Source organism: Sphaerodactylus townsendi, linkage group LG06 (genome assembly GCF_021028975.2).
Source record: "Sphaerodactylus townsendi isolate TG3544 linkage group LG06, MPM_Stown_v2.3, whole genome shotgun sequence".
Classification (NCBI taxonomy): Eukaryota; Metazoa; Chordata; class Lepidosauria; order Squamata; family Sphaerodactylidae; genus Sphaerodactylus; species Sphaerodactylus townsendi.
Window position 1 is genome coordinate 21,332,170 of NC_059430.1, and position 17,178 is coordinate 21,349,347.

A 17,178-nucleotide genomic window follows, 5' to 3' on the forward strand; every position below is an offset into this window, starting at 1 on the left:
AATTAGCTTCAAAAATTTCCATTCAGTTATTATGAAGTTCAGTTATTCCATTTTTTTCAATATTCCAAATTTCCATTCAGTTATTATGCACTCTTCTGAATGTTCGCAGGTTCATCACTAAAGCACCAAAAACAACAAAAACATTCCATTTAGCATATGCACAGCAACTTCAGGTTCTGCTCAGTGAATTTTGTTTTGCTTTTCCTATTGTGAAAGCCCACACTTAAAATGGTTATTGGTTTCACAGTTGTTTACCTGTGATGTACTGGAAATTATAAACCAACCTATAAAAACTCCCGCAACTAGGATGAAACTCTGAGGGATTCAACCCTTCATCAAGTTGAATCTCCCTATAGTACTGAACAGGGAAAGGAAAACATGTCCACCTGGTACAGGGCATTAAAAATATTCACTTGTAGAGTGAGCATACTTGCAGGGTGAGCATACTCCATGCAATTTGCAGGACTCACCCAGATGAGGCAGCAACTACCGTGTTTCTCTGAAAATAAGACAGTGTCTTATATTAATTTTTGCTCCCAAAGATGCACTATGTCTTATTTTCAGGGGATGTCTTATTTTTCCGCTCCACAGCTGCATGCTCTGGTGTTCTGTTCGACGGGCATGCTTCCAAACAAAAACTTTGCTACATCTTACTTTCGGGGGATGCTTTATATTTAGCACTTCAGCAAAACCTCTACTACGTCTCATTCTCAGGGGATATGTCTTATTTTTGGAGAAACGGTATCAAATGACTTGATGCCACATAACTGCGTGGGGCTCAGAGCACCAGGTGCGTGCCTTGTGCCAATTGGCCATGCCCCCCAATGGCTACCACACAACTCACCTGCGTGAATTGCAACCACCCAATGTTTGCAGCTTGGCTAGTCATCTGCCAGGGAGATGCTGACTAGGGAGGGGAAAGAAAGGAAAGTTGAGAGAAGGTGCGGAAAGTGGTTAGAATGTCAGACTAGGAACCGGGAGACCCAGGTGCAAATCCGCCCTCTGCCATGGAAGCGTGCTGGGCAAGTCTCTTTCTCTCACCCTAACCTACCTCACAAAGCTGTTGTGATGATAAAATGGAGGAGAAAGCAATGATGTAAACTGCTCTGGGTTCCCATTGGGGAGAAAGGTGGGGTATGAATGAAGTAAATAAATTAGTAAAGCTGAAGACCTGAGGAAGCAGATAAACAAAAGGTTGGTTGATGAGGAAGAAGAGGAAAAGAAAGCAAAGAAAGGGGAGAAGACATAGGAGCTGCCGGGGAGTGGAGGAGGAAAAAGAAAATAGAATGGGAAGGGAATATGGGAGATACACCATGTAGGTTCCCTGGTTACCATAGAATGTATTGTCGAAGGCTTTCACAGCCAGAATCACTGGAGTGCTGTGTGGTTTCTGGGCTGAAAACACAGCCATACAGCCCAGATACCCTAGAACAGTGATGGTCAACCTTTTCGAGACCGAGTGCCCAAATTGCAAACTGAAACCCACTTATTTATCGCAAAATGCCAATGTGGCAATTTAACCTAAATAACCCCTTCAAGCAGGGGCCAGCCTGCTGTAGCCTCCAACAAGTCTTACGTGCGCCACTCTGCACCTCTCTAGCATCTCTGCCACCTCTCCCCCCCACCCCCGAGCAGCAGCCACCTGGAGCACAAGAAGCAGGCCCACCAGCTGAGTCCTCCCTGCTCGCTGAGGTGCACGCACATCAAGTCCAGTGGCCCAGGCCAGCCTAGATGTGGGGGGGGGGCAATTCCCCCCCCATGACGAATTCTGCACGCGTGTGCCCACAGAGAGGGCACTGAGTGCCATCTCTGGCACCCGTGCCATAGGTTCGCCACCACTGCCCTAGAATATTTCACACACAACCTGAGAATGCTGTCCCAGCCACCTCTGTATGAATAGCACTGGAGGGTTTTTTTTCTATAGTAGCACTTATACAGTGTTGCCTCTTTCCACAGAGCGATCGGATAAACATAGCTGCGTTTGCAACCTTCGTGCTTTGTTACCATTCTATCATTTGATCATCTGATTCAAAAACTAGCTGATTAAAAACTACGTTCCAGAATCCACCTCAACAGCATGCAACCGACCAGTGGCAGGTAGCCACTGGGTACTGAAATCCGGATCATCTCAGCTTCTTTAAAAAGTAGGGTTTTCGCACCCAGGGCAGGAAGATGAATATGAAACTGCAACAGTTCTACATCTCCCATTGTAACATTCAGTATTTTTTGTAAGACAGCTTCTCTCTCCCCTTTACAACAAGACAGATTTTTCTTTCCCATCCTCTTTGGTCTAATATCCCCATGACTCCCACCTTTCTATCCATACCTTGGGGATCCCCTTAAAGGGAAATGAATTGGCCCTTCTCCTCACATCTAACATATCCTGGAGTTTCCTCTGCGATAAAAGCACAGCGATATGAAGGACTGCGAGATCTTTCAACAGAGAGGCAAAGCGGAGCAAAGCAGAGGCGAGAAAAGAGCAGCCTGGAATGTATTATTTTGTAAGAAGTCTGTGAAACCTTTTGTTCTATTTGCCAGCAACTTGCTGAGCAAAAGTAGATGAGAGAACTGAGCCAAACAAAACTGTACAAGTCAGCAAACTGCTGCGTCCCTCCAGCGGGATACTTTTATCGTTCCCCTTCATGACGATCCAAACAACCACCTGAGTACTTTTCTATGTGGATGGATCACTCACTTTGATGCCATCACTCACTGCAACTTCATTCTCCATAAAGACAGGGCAGATGCAAGTGTGGTCAGAACTGGCTTTTGCAAAGTCAGGTACGTGCTGTTGTTATCGATAAAGGCTTCTGGTCAAGAATCCAGAGTCTCGTGTTGACTTCAGCCTCAGAATTTGACACTATTTTTCTTCCCACTCTCCACATGGCTTTTCAAGTCACACATATCTACAGGCCTCTCATGCAGAAACAATATCTCATCCTCCCATACACATCATGCCAGATCAGCTGGTCACTTGTGACAGGGAAAGTTCTCTTTGCGGCCAGATGTGCAGATGCTACTCAATTATTGCAGACATGGCTTGGAATGGAATATGGCTTGGAATGGAACGTCAGCACGCTGTTGCTGGGTGGAATGGTATAGCCGTATGGCAAACCCAGAGACACAAATGCTCACACACAAGCAATTACCACGTGCCCTGTCCCCTGTCACAACTATGGGTCTAGCTGCATTTAGTGTCGTTATTTAGAACAGGCTTCTTTCTCTTCCTTTCAACTGCAACCTGAATGCAAACAGAATCTACTCTAAATGCATATTTTACTTCTTGCAGTCAGCTTATTGGGAGATTTATTTATTGCACTCAATGTCGCACTTCTATGACTGGACAAACCCTGCTATGGTATCCAAATATCGCAATACATTTCAGGTCAGGAAAATGGTGCACTGAGCAGGAGAATGGCTGACGCGGGTGACCTTTGTATGGAATATCCCCAGTCCAAACTGAGCCTGCACATGCCTGGAAATCAGGGTACCAGCTGGATACTTCCAGAATGCATCTGTTTAGAGATGTCAACCTCTGAGTGGAATCTGAGGATCCCCTGGAACTACAGCTTCTTTCTAGACTATAGAGATCACTTCCCCTGGAGAAACTGGAGATTTGGGTAAAACAAATACCAGATTCAGCCCGAATCTGGGTGAATTCGGACATATTCGGGCAAAAATCGGCCGAATATGTCCTGCCTGAATGTGAATGAATTCAAATACCAGGTATTTGGGCTTTTTTTTTTGTATTTTTGGTGTTTTTTTGCATTTTGGCCTGCAGGGGATGCATTTTTAAAGCTAACAGCAACATAATTTCAGGATATCATCTGGAGACTTTCCTGATGATACTACCTGATGATACCAAACCCTGATGATATGGGTTTGGTGAAGTTTGGCTCAGGGGGGACAAAGTTATGGACCCCCAAAGTGGGTGCCGCATCCTCTATTGTTTCCAATGGGAGCTAACAGGAGATGGGGGCTATTTGTTATTTCCTATGTTATTTGTCTTATTCAGGCATACAGATAATTTTATGCCCGAATAAATCTGGATCCAAATTTTACCAAATTTTAGGGTATTTACCAAGCCTAATTTACGTTACTTCTTGTAGATGTGGTAAAGCAGCTGAAGAAGTGACTGTTATTAGGACTGAAGTCTTTCTTTTCCTGATTGTCTTGCCTTAAACAGAGAGATGGAATGCATTGATCTGCCCCGTTTCCATTCTGCAATTCCAGCCCAACTGCCTTCTTTTGTCTTCAAATATTATCATATCTTGTAATCCACTTACTAATTGCCTGATAGTTTCAGAGGATAGCCATATTGACCTGCATGAATACAGCTAGATTCAAGCCGGGTAGAGACCAACAAGAGTTTCGAAGAGAGTCAAAGCTCTGTTCATTTTTGACCCTCAAAAGCTTATATCCCAAAAGTCTTGTTAGCTTCTGAGGTGATCGGATTCAAATCCAGCTATCGATTGCCTGAGGTCATTATATATATATATCTCAAAATCAACTTATTTATGGATGATTTTTATCACAATTGTAATCAGCCTTCAGTCCCAATAAGCAGGCATGGATCATGGGCCCACAACAACCAGCCCAATTGCCTCCTTTTGTCTCAAATACATCATATCTTGTAATCCACTCCCACCAATTGCTCCATGTATATAGCCATATTGACCTGCATGAATACAGCTAGATTCAAGCCCGGTAGCACGTTAGAGACCAACAAGATTTTCGAAGAGAGTCAAAGCTCCCTTCATTTTTGACCCTCAAAAGCTTATATCCCAAAAGTCTTGTTGGCTTCTGAGGTGATCGGATTCAAATCTACATCGACAGTTCGCTGAAATCATTTATATATATATATATATATATATATATATATATATATATATATACATACATATATATATATATATATATATATATATATATATATATATATATATATATATATATATATATATATATCTCAAAATCAACTTATTTATGGATGATTTTTATCACAATTGTAATCAGCCTTCAGTCCCAATAAGAAAGGTGGACTATAAATTAATAACAACCAGCCCAATTGCCTTCTTTTGTCTTCAAATATTATCATATCTTGTAATCCACTTACTAATTGCCTGATAATTTCAGAGGATAGCCATATTGACCTGCATGAATACAGCTAGATTCAAGCCCGGTAGCACGTTAGAGACCAACAAGATTTTCGAAGAGAGTCAAGCTCCTCTTCATTTTGCCCCTCAAAAGCTTATATCCCAAAAGTCTTGTTGGCTTGTGAGGTGATCGGATTCAAATCTAGCTATCTATTGCCTGAAATCATTATATATATATATATATATATATATATATATATATATATATATATATATATATATATATATATATATATATATATATATATATATATATATATATATATCGTACTTATTTATGGATGATTTTACCACACTTCTGTAATCAGCCTCAGTCCCAATAAGCAAAGGTATCATGCACTAATAACAATAAATAAACAAGAGCATCTCTTTTCTTTTCCTGGAACAAAGTACCACACTGATTTAGATGGGACTTACTTCTGAGCAGGGCCAGAGCGAGGGGGAACTGTGCCTGGGTCACACTTGTGCCTTGCGCCCCTACCACGCCCCTGCCTGCCCCTCGGGCCTTCCAGAATGCCCCCGCCATGCCCCCACGCCTGCACATGCCCGGTGCGTCACACATCCCCCTTCTCTTGGCCATTACGCCACTGCTTCTGAGTTGACCTGCTTAGGACTGCTCTTAAACAGTCTGCTCATAAACTGAGTTGCATCTTTCTGAGCCTTTTGACTTCAGTTGACCTCAAAGAGTAAAACTCTGCTTAGAGAAAGTGTCGTAAAACAACAGGCCCAGTTTCAAAATCTCTTCTTCCAGAACGGGTATGATGCACTTCGCAAAATACTCCAGAGCTTGTAATTTCATGTGGCAACCTTGGCTACAAAAATACATCGATTGGCAACTGTACAGGTGTTTGTAATAGCAGTGCTACTAATAGTCTCTCAATGGGTACATTTTAACAAGTGATGTTTCTCTCCGTGCCATGAAGAGCCTCATCTCATGTTCGCTTCACATCAAATTACTGTGCTGCTTTGTTTTCCGGCTCAGCTATCAACTCTGTTTAAATATCAAAACAAACATCCGAGCTGAAGAAACGTTATAAAAACAAATATCGCTTACTTACTGAGATTGTGGCGTGTTTCAGAGACCTTCAGATAATGTCTGTCCAATCTGACTTTGATCTTTCGTTCTTGATCTGTCGAAAATTAACTAGGATGCAAAGCGACCCCAACATGATCGACTTCTGTCAAATATTTGTAGTCACATGATTTTAACTTGCCCTGAAATTGTTTCTCTCTGATTTTCTTTCGCAATGTGAATTCACTTCTTAGAGTTCCCATAGCAGATTTGTTAATGGTACACCTCAAGTATGCATAAGATGCTGCCCTGCAGGTCGGGTGGTCCGGTGGCAATCTGGAGATCCAGCGGTCAAAGAACAGGAGAGAATGCAGCTACTGTTATTGAACACACAAAGCCATCTTTTACCAAGTCAGGTCATGGGTCTCTCAGCTACTCTGTCAAAGACTATCCAAAGTCTCAGGGGAGACCTTCCTTCACATCACATGCCCTTTAATCTTTTCAGCTATAAAATATTGGGCTAGGGCATCTGTCAAGTCCCAGGATTTCCCTTGCTGCTCATCCCTTTTCCTGATGCGTTTCCTCCCTGCAGCACACAGAGAGGAAGAAGAAGAAGAAGAAGAGTTTGGATTTATATCCCCCCTTTCTCTCCTGCAGGAGACTCAAAGGGGCTTACAATCTCCTTGCCCTTCCCCCCTCACAACAAACACCCTGTGAGGTAGGTGGGGCTGAGAGAGCTCCGAGAAGCTGTGACTAGCCCAAGGTCACCCAGCTGGCGTGTGTGGGAGTGCACAGGCTAATCTGAATTCCCCAGATAAGTCTCCACAGCTCAGGGGGCAGAGCTGGGAATCAAACCCGGTTCCTCCAGATTAGATACACGAGCTCTTAACCTCCTACGCTACTGCTGCTCCAAGGGCATTGAGGCGAGATTTCTTGTCCCAATGCACTTTCTCTTGCCCTGCCAGTGCTTCACATGTTCCCTGTGGACAGCAAGAGCACTTCTGGTGCACTTCTGGAGCACTTCTGGTGCAACCTTTGCACCACAGCGAGGCAAGGGCGGGGCAGAATCGGCCATAGAGATTGGTCATAGAGGGCCTTACTGCTATGGTTTGAAAACAATTCATAGTTTAACAGACTAACATTATTTATTAACTACAACAAAAAGACTTCGTAACAACGTTTACAAAGGAAAATTCTCATAGCAGAATGTTTACAAATGTCTACTTATGTTCACAAATGAACTGATGCAGACAAAGGGTAATAAGCAGCATAAACACTGCTTTATGGACTCTATATCAGCCATTTCCCACACAGTAGGTTTTGTGTCTAATTAGAATGTAAGAAAGAGCCTTTGGGAGCTCACATGCAGGATTTGAAAGCAATGGCCTTCTGCGGCTGTTGCTCCCAAGCACCTGGTCTGCTCAGGCATTTGCAATCTCAGATCAAGGAGGATCAAGAATGGTAGCCATAGATAATTCAGGCCACATGACTATGCTTCTCCATTTTGATTTTATCTTCTGTCAATCTTCCAGGTGGTGGGTGGAGATCTCCTGGGATTGCAACTGACCAGGCGACAGAGATCAGTTCACCTGGAGAAAATGACCACTTTGGAAGGTGGACATTATGGCATTAAGAACATAAGAACAAGCCAGCTGGATGAGACCAGAGTCCATCTAGTCCAGCTCTCTGCTACTCGCAGTGGCCTACCAGGTGCCTTTGGGAGCTCATTATTATGCCCCAATAAATTGTCAGGTGGAATCCCACCCTGAAGGAGGAGAACATGCCATCAAGTTGCTACCCATGCCTGACAGCCCCTTCCACAGGGTGCTGCAGGCAGGAGATGAACAGAGGTGGTTTGCAGTTGCCTTACTCCATATAGCAACCCAAGTTTTCCTTAGTGGTCTCTCGTACAAGTTCTGACCATGGCCAGTGCTTCTTAGCTGCCAAGCTATGGCAAGCTCAGGCCAAACTGGGCTAATCAAACTGCTATTTATCCTTCAGGGTCCCAGATATTAAAAAGGTCCCGGAAAATTTGCTCCTCAAATCCTTCACAAAATTCTTGGACAGTTTTCTGGTGATGCACACATCCAGCGTGAGTTCTCTCCCTCCAAAGATTTAGCAGAAGCAATCAGTGTTTGATTTACCTGAAGATCAGACTAAATGTGACGCCGGAATTTTGCTGCTAGAAATCCAGGATTCTTATTTGACTTTAAAAAGCAACCATAAAGGAACTGGGTCTATACTGGGATTGGGATGCTTGAAAAATGGAGGTTAGTGGGTCTCTCCTCTGGTGCTGTTTCCCTGATTAAAAATTGGTTTGTCAAACTTCAGGTTCAGCAGAAGAATCCGGGAACCTCCTTTTCCTTATCTCTGGGCTGGAAGCAGCCTGGACAGAAATGGAGAGGAGGAGTTAAGGTAAGTGAAAAAGTGGGAGGTGAAATTATCCTCAGACAACCCCAACAGAACACAAAACTCCAGCTGAGGATGTGTCCAGATAAACCATCAACGGAATACAGTGAATAACCAACTGGTTGCAAGCAGCAAATCATCCAAAACAAGAGGTGTAAAATGCAGATTTCAGTTTCGCTGTCATTAAACATTAACCATTACAGTACAGTAAACCTTTATTAGGCATAAATTATAATCTCTACAAACAATAAAATCCTGTACATGAATACAAAAATAAAATCTGAAACATTAACCATTTCAAACAAATGATTTCCTAAAGATTAAGAGATCTATGCCTATATTAAAAGCATTATAATAAAACTTGTTTCGACTAAGAGGTCTTCTCAGCGATGCCAGCATGTCTGACCAGGTTAGCCAGATCTCATCAGATCTTGGAAGTGAAGCAAAATCAGCCCTGTGTTCATGTAGGGCTCGCACTCCATCGCTGGTCAGCTGTAGTTAGCAATCCGTAGACGACGACGCGGTAGATAACATCTGGGTGGAGATCGCCAGCAGCTGGGAGACCGGAGGTCCCAAGGTGGTTCCTAGCGAAGTCTCGCGCCTGCCGGGTTCCTGGCACCTTTATTGTTACTCTATCGGGGCGCAGGAGGGAGGACTGGGGAGTTCCGGGAGAGCTGGGAGGTCGGGAGATCATCAGGTGATGGCATGATCTCATCTGGCTACGCGGCGCGAGAAGATGCCGCACGCTGCCTGAGCCTAATCCTCACCTGGGGGCAAGACCATTGTCCCTGCGCCCGGTGATTGAGCCAGACAGTTCACGACCCGTGACTCATGGGGGGATGAGGAGTGGGGGTGCGATGCGACCGGCAAGGCCGCAGGTCCGTTGGCGTCCCAACGTTCTACTACGGCACTGCTGGGTCGGCAGTGCACTACTACATGTTCATTTGTGCATGCCCGCGTAGCTATGCAGGGTTGGGAAGTAATTTTAAAAAATAGATGTGAAGGGGCAACAGCAACCCGGATTATTTCCATGGGCTCCAGTTGCTGCCTGCATGGATGCATGCGAATGGGAAAACAGGAAAACGGGTTCCTTTGTCCCGACTGCAACCCGTTATACATTTGCTGTGTGGAAGAGGTCCATAAGTCAGCTACAATTTGATGGCCAAAAAAGAACTTTAAAACATCAGCATCCAAAATTCTCACAGGTGATAAGCAAGACCCTCTCATGAAAAGCTCAGTCCTGGAAATACAGAAGGAGAAATGCCCAGCAACAAATTCATTAAAAGCCTGAAGGATCAGATTTATTTATTTATTTTCTGTAAATTTATTTCCCACCCATCACCAAAGTCTCTGGGTGGGGGCATCAAGTTGCAGAATATTGGCTTAATCCACTGGAAGGTTTCTGTAGACAAGGGATTTCTAACAGAGGAGTGCAAGATCTCTGCCTTACCCCTGATGCTACGGTCCAAAAAGCCCCCTAAATGTCTCTTGGGTGGAGGATCCCTCAGGAACAGCATGCAAATTTCAGAGATCTGATGCAGAACGGGGGAATGCTCTGTCTTAACCATAAGGAAATGCTTCAGTTGATCCAAGTGGATCTATCATGCAGGGGCGTAATGCCCATTGGGCAAGGTGGGCAGCTGCCCAGGGCATCGCTTTATGGGGGGCATCAAAATGCAGGGTTTGTTTTGGGGGTATTTGGAGTGGTTTTCCATTTTTGGCCTGCAGGGGGCGCAGGTTTTTAGGCTAGCGGCACCAACATTTCGGCGTATCATCAGGGGACTGTCCTTATGCTACCCCCCCAAGTTTGGTGAGGTTCGGTTCAGGGAATCCAAAGGTATGGACTCCCCAAGGGGGTGCCCCCATCCCCCATTGTTTCCAATTTTGGGGCTGATATGTCTAAAAATGCACCTCCTTCAGGCACCAATGTCCAGGTGCAAAAAAAATTTGGTCGTGTTGGAGTGGCCGCCCATGGGGGGGGGGGGCATCCAACTCAGGTTTTGCCCAGGGCTCCAGTTTGCCTCATTACGCCCCTGCTATTGTGGCTTTTTAAAGAATGTTATTGCCCCAGGCTCTGGTGGTAAAGGAAAGACATATCTCTGAAGCGGATATAGCCAAAGGGCAAAAAAGTACTGGAATGGATCCAACAGCAATAAAGTCACTCAACGCTGTAACCTGTCGAAAGCCTCAATTTTGATTATCATCTGCACATTAGACTTCTTGTGTTGAAAAGATTTACAGTTTGCAATCGTCGGACTTCTGTTTACTGAGTTGATGTTTCGTAATCTATCTGGCTCTTCAATTTCAGTTCCGTTGTGGTGTCATCTTTGAGGATGAAATGTCAACAGAAAACACACTGTTTTATTCTTTTATGAATGTGAATCTCAGCTTTTTACAAAAAGAATAAACAATTTAGCTTTTGTTCTGTAAACATTTCAGTTTGTGCTATGAATGTAAATTTATTTTTTTTTAAATTTGCTTGCTAAAATGCTTATGGGTAAAAAAAAATTAACTTCATTGCTTTATTTACAGTTAGCAATGTGCCAGCCATTCATAAAACACGGCTTCAAAGAATGTAAACCATTGCTTTGTTTGGTAACTTGGCACAGTTCCCAGAAAGTATGCCCTTGGATAAGTAGTAGGCATATAGAAGAAAAAGAAAGAAATAAGGAAAAAAGATTTTTTTCTCTATTTTCTTCTTTTAATAGATATTAGGAAATAAATAAAATAGACTTTAGATGGGACGCCTTAAAGAATAATGACTAGTTTTCAAGTGTTTCCCTTGTCAAATAGGTACTCTGGTTTTCATCCAGCTACTGGTACATTGGGCCATTGCTGTAAAGGCTGTTTCCACACGACACAATCATACCTGGATACAACTGGTTTCTTACAATCCGGGTCTGTTTTATCCCAGTTTCTCCCTTCGCGTGGCTTCCCGTTTCTGTGAAGCAATCTAGTGAAGACCGGGAGGAAATACTCCAATTTCTTTCGCATAAGTCTGGGACTTCTGTATTTACATTGCAAGCGTATCTGAGGATGCCCCGCGTATCTGAGCGTGTCCTGCGTTCTGACTGGCTGTTGTTTTTGAGTGGCAGCTTGAATGAACATCAGGTGGGGAAATCATGTGGCTGGGCAGGAAAAATAAACTGTTTCTGCATGGTAGCAAGCTCGCCCCAGGATTTCTGAAAAGAATCGCCGATGTGGTGATTTTTGAATACCCCAGGCTGGGGGAAATTTCACAGGGCAAACCTGCTTCAGGACCAGGAACCGTGCGAACTTCTTGCACGGAACAGGGTATTTCTCTTGCTCAACCCAGGATATTTGGACCTTGCAGAAATGGCCAAAGAATTCAAAGAAAGTCCTGTTAACATAACAAACACTGTTACAAAGCTGATGCTAGAGATATGAGGAAAGTGGGTGCAAAGATTCACACTTAAGGCTACCTTGAGAAACTGACAGACATCCTGTGGCCCAATGCATTCCTGCAAACTTATAATAATACCAATGTGCTTTGATCAGCAATTGAAGGATGAGAACCATATATTGTTATGCCAAAACATCTCTCAGGCCCCTTCCGCATACGCAAAATAATGCGTTTTCAAACCACTTTCACAACAGTTTGCAAGTGGATTTTGCTATTCCGCACAACTTCAAAGAGCACTGAAAGCAGTTTGAAAGTGCATTATTCTGCATGTGCGGAATGAGCCCCAGACTCTGGAATAAACAGGTCAGCATTTGGGGTCAGGGTGCCATCTTGGCCTGACCTGACCCTCATTTTGATGTAAAATCTCCTTCCAGGACTGGTGCACTCTAATCTGGAGAACCGGATGTGATTCCCTTCTCTGCCACTTGAGCTGTGGAGGCTTATCTGGGAAACTAAGATTAGCTGGGTGACCTTGGGCTAGTCACAGTTCTTCAGAACTCTTTCAGCCCCACCCACCTCACAGGGTGTTTGTTGTGAGGGGGGGAAGGGAAAGGAGATTGTAAGCCTCTTTGAGTCCTCTTACAGGAGAGAAAGGGGGCAGTGGTGGGATCCAAAAATTTTAGTAACAGGTTCCCATGGTGGTGGGATTCAAACAGTGGCGTAGCACCAGTGGGGCTGGGCTGGGCACGATGGGGGTGTGGCTGGGCATTCCGGGGGTGGGGCATTGCTGGGCATGGCTGTGGCAAGGATGCAGCTGCTGCGCCAGTCCTTGGGTGGGAAACAAATGCACGCAGGCGCAGGCTGCCATGCACGCTGGTGCACCTCCTGCTAGACTGCTTCAAGTTCTGCGCGCTACTGATGAGGAGTGGAGGAGGGGCGTAACTAAGTAAAAAATCACATGGCAAAATCACCAATTAGTAACCCCCTCTCGACACACACAAATAATTAGTAACCTACTCTCGGGAACCTGTGAGAACCTGCTGGATCCCACCTCTGAAAGGGGGGTATAAACCCAAACTCTTCTTCTTCTGGTCTACAAGTAAATTTGTTAAGACTTCCTGTCTGAGAAAATCCAATGTCTGAATGGGGGAAAATATCAAATATTCTGGCTGTCCTATTAATTGACATTTAGGGAAAGAGTAGCGGATCCAAAGAAACTGTTTTAGGTAAAGGTGGGTGGTGAGCCTCTGGTTAAAGACAAAGGAATTTTACATGCCTCTATTATGCATTCACCTGAGGCATATTTCATGCACTTCTAAAAAATGTCTCAGGAACAAATGTACAGCAGGTTGACTGACAGTTCAAAGGCATCAATGCATCTCTGGAGCTCTCTCTCTCCCCCTCCTGAAAAATGCCATTCACTATGATTCATCAATCCTTGTTTTATATAATACATTTCACTATCCACCAAGTCCCGTTTCTTCAAGTGGGGTACTGGTGCTCTCTGTGGGAAGAAATCATCCAGCCCATTTGATTAGATTCCAGGAAAAGGAGAAAGGGATTGCTTGAAATGGGGGCGGAACGCTGTACTATTTCTAAAATATTTAGAATACTTTGTCCTAATTCACACAAACATCAGGTAGGGAGCTAAGGTTGCCAACTCCAGATTGGGAAATATGTGGAGATCGGAGGGGCGGAGGAGCGGATACCATAGAGTCCACCTCCCAGAGCAGCCATTTTTTTTCAAGGGAACTGATCTCTGTCATCTGGAGATCAGTTGTAATCCCAGGATGTCCCCAGCTACTACCTGGAGGTTAACAATCCAAGCAAGGACCTGTATGGCTAATGGTATTAATGTACCAATGTCTCTACTGTTTAATACACAATATACATTAATTATAAATAAGCTTTTATATATAAACAGTATCTGCACGGGCTTTTTTACTGTGTGATAATTTACACAAAGAAACATAAACCAAATAGTCCCTCTTCAAAGGGCTCACAACAACAAATTGGGGTTCATTCCCCGGTCTTTGAATGACTTTGTGTTACTTTCACAATAGCCAGTTATTTTGTAATTTTTACCTCCCAAAAATCCATTTTCTAAACTGGCTACAAAAAAAATTCCTCAAAGTTCTTTTTTTTTTTTTTTGCTTTGCTATATAAGAACTAGCTCTCCAGGATAGAGATTCTCATTCCACTTTCAATGCATTTTGCAGCTGAATTTTACTGTGCGGAATAGCAAAATCCTCTTTTAAACAATTGTGAAAGTGGATTGAAAGTGCATTATTCTGCACGTGCGAGAGGGGCCAAGGATTCTTCCCATTTTTGAACTGGGGGGGGGATCTATTCATGCCTGCACCCTGAAATTTCCTACCCCCCAGGAAAGAGGGGGTGTACAAAGTGTTACACTCATTCCTAGTGTTATAAATCCACCTCCACAAATGACTGCGGTGTTTTATTATTATTATTTATGTATTTATTTCTTGCCTTTGCTGCCGGCAGAAAACTATTATGAACGTCTCTAATTCCCAGTTGGGCTCAGCTCTGCATTTTCAGACCAGGAGAAAAAGCCGCTATTAATAGCAGAACTGTCAAGGAAGACTCATCTGAAACTCCAAAGAGTGCCTTAAGACAAAGGTTAGTTGTCATTCATTTTTTTTCCTCGGCAATTTTCAGAAGTATGCGTGCTTGTGTGTGCGTGTGTTGGCGGTGGCTGCGAATGGAATCCTGACTGCTTCGAGTGAGACACGTCGAAGAAAACTTAAGTAGAACTTAGACCCAGATACTCTAAGTTATTACATGCTGTTGCAGCACACTGGTTCGGAGTTTCAGGATGAAAAAAAAACCAGACATGAGCATACTCAGGCGTCTTGTTTCATCTGTAAAATGTCAACAGCACTCTTGTGCAGCCTCAGTTTGCCCGAGGGCAATGTAGGGACAGGAGACAGGTTAACCCTTCAGCTGCTGCTTAGTGTCACTATTCAAAACTGGGTCTCCCTGCTGTGTTCTCAGTAGTCCAAGAGGAGGAAAGATGTATCTTTGAAAACATGTGTTTTTGCCTCTAAAACACTAATAACTGGTTGGGGTGTGGGAGCTGGTTTGATGCAGCAAATATAATTAGCAGTTGAAAGGCTAAATTCCCTCCCTTACCTAACTTTGGCCCCTTCTGCACACGCAAAATAATGCGTTTTCAAACCACTTTCACAACTGTTTGCAAGTGGATTTTGCTATTCTGCACAGCTTCAAAGAGCACTGAAAGCAGTTTGAAAGTGCATTATTTTGCATGTGCGGAATGAGCCTTAGTACAACAACAAATACAAATACAAAACCTTTAATGGCATATATGAGCCTTAGTATAAATTGAGGCTGCAGGAGTTTGCATTTTATAAACATACCAAGATGCATGATCTTCCTGTTTTTATCCTCTAAACTACGGTACACAAAATATTTGGCTCAAATCTCACCTCTGCTACAAACTTATTAAAAGGGTCTGAAGCAAGCCACTCTGCCTCAGTCCTCTCCCATCGGCAATATAAAAAAATACTAACATTGGTCTACCTAACAGGGTTGTTGTACAGTGTTTTCAAAATATAGATACCACCTCTCCAGAGACATGCTCATGAACATTTATAACTAAGTTAATAAAACAAAGCCATTAAAACGCAGTTATTAAAAACTAAGCCATTAAAACATAACCATTAAAAACAAAGCTATTTAAAAAACAACTATAAAAATAGGCCAATGCTATTAAAATGAGCCAGGGCGTAACAGCAGTATAAAATAAACACTGAGCAGCCAAAAATGATGAAGGTAAAATGATTCTCTGGCCAAAAGCAGGCCATAAACATGTTAAAGGTGAACCCTCTGAATTAAAAGCTGGGGTTAAAAATCATGTTTTATAAAGTAAAATAGAAAGTGAGGTAGGCACCAGTTGAACCATATAGGCATGGAACCACCACTGAAAAAGCATTTCTTAGGTTACCCCCATGACTACATTACTGTGGTAACATATGGAACATTAAAAGCGCTTTTAACACTAAGGCCCCTTCCGCACACGCAAAATAATGCGTTTTCAAACCACTTTCACAACTGTTTGCAAGTGGATTTTGCTATTCCGCACAGCTTCAAAGAGCACTGAAAGCAGTTTGAAAGTGCATTAATTTGCCCCGAGCCTGGTTTGGCTGGGAAACAGCGGGGTAGAAATCCAAAGAATAATAAATATTATTAGGCCAGTTTGGGCAATGTTCTCTACATTTTTTTAAAAAAATGAGATAGTGGAGTTGGTAGGGAGGATGGCTCAGCCCTTTCCCTGCTTGGTATTTCCTGCTCAGACTCAGACCTGCTTTTCCCCAGTTGGTAGGGATCTCCCAGAATCACAACACCTCTCCAAACTACGGAGTTCCCCTAGAAGAGGAGGAGGAGGAGGAGGAGGAGGAGAAGAAAAAGAAGAAGAAGAAGAAAAAGAGGAGGAGGAGGAGGAGGAGGAGGAGAAGAAGAAGAAGAGGAAGAGGAGGAGGAGGAGGAGTTTGGATTTATATCCCCACTTTCTCTCCTGTAAAGAGACTCAAGGTGGCTTATGACCTCCTTTCCCTTCCTCTCCCCACAACAGGCACCTTGTGAGGCAGGTGGGGCTGAGAGAGTTCTGAAGAACCGTGACTAGCCCAAGGTCATCCAGCAGGAATGTAGGAGTGGAGAAACACATCTGGTTCACCAGATAATCCTTCTCCACTCAGGGTGGAAGAGTGAGGAATCAAAGATTAGATTAGAATCCACCTGCTCTTAACCACTACACCACACTGAAGGGTAGACTCTATGGCAGTGGTGGCGAACCTTTGGCACTCCAGATGTTATGGACTACAATTCCCATCAGCCCCTGCCAGCATGGCTAATTGACCATGCTGGCAGGGGCTGATGGGAATTGAGGTCCATAACATCTGGAGTGCCAAAGGTTCGCCACCACGGCTCTATGGCATTAAATGAGCCCCCCCCCCCGACCTGGATCTAAAAATCCTAGCTCTCAAGCCCCCCTGGTGGTCAGGAGTACCTGGCATCCCTGCCAGTTGGCAAGAAAGAACTGAAAGGGCCAATGTAGAATAAAGAGGAATACATCTCTCTTCCGCCATTCCTCTGGTCCGTGCAGGTTCCCGAGGCTGCTTAATTTTCTTCTTGTTAACTTCTATTCAATGGCAAGTTTGTGGATGGGTCATTTGTTAACATTTCTCCTCACAAAATGT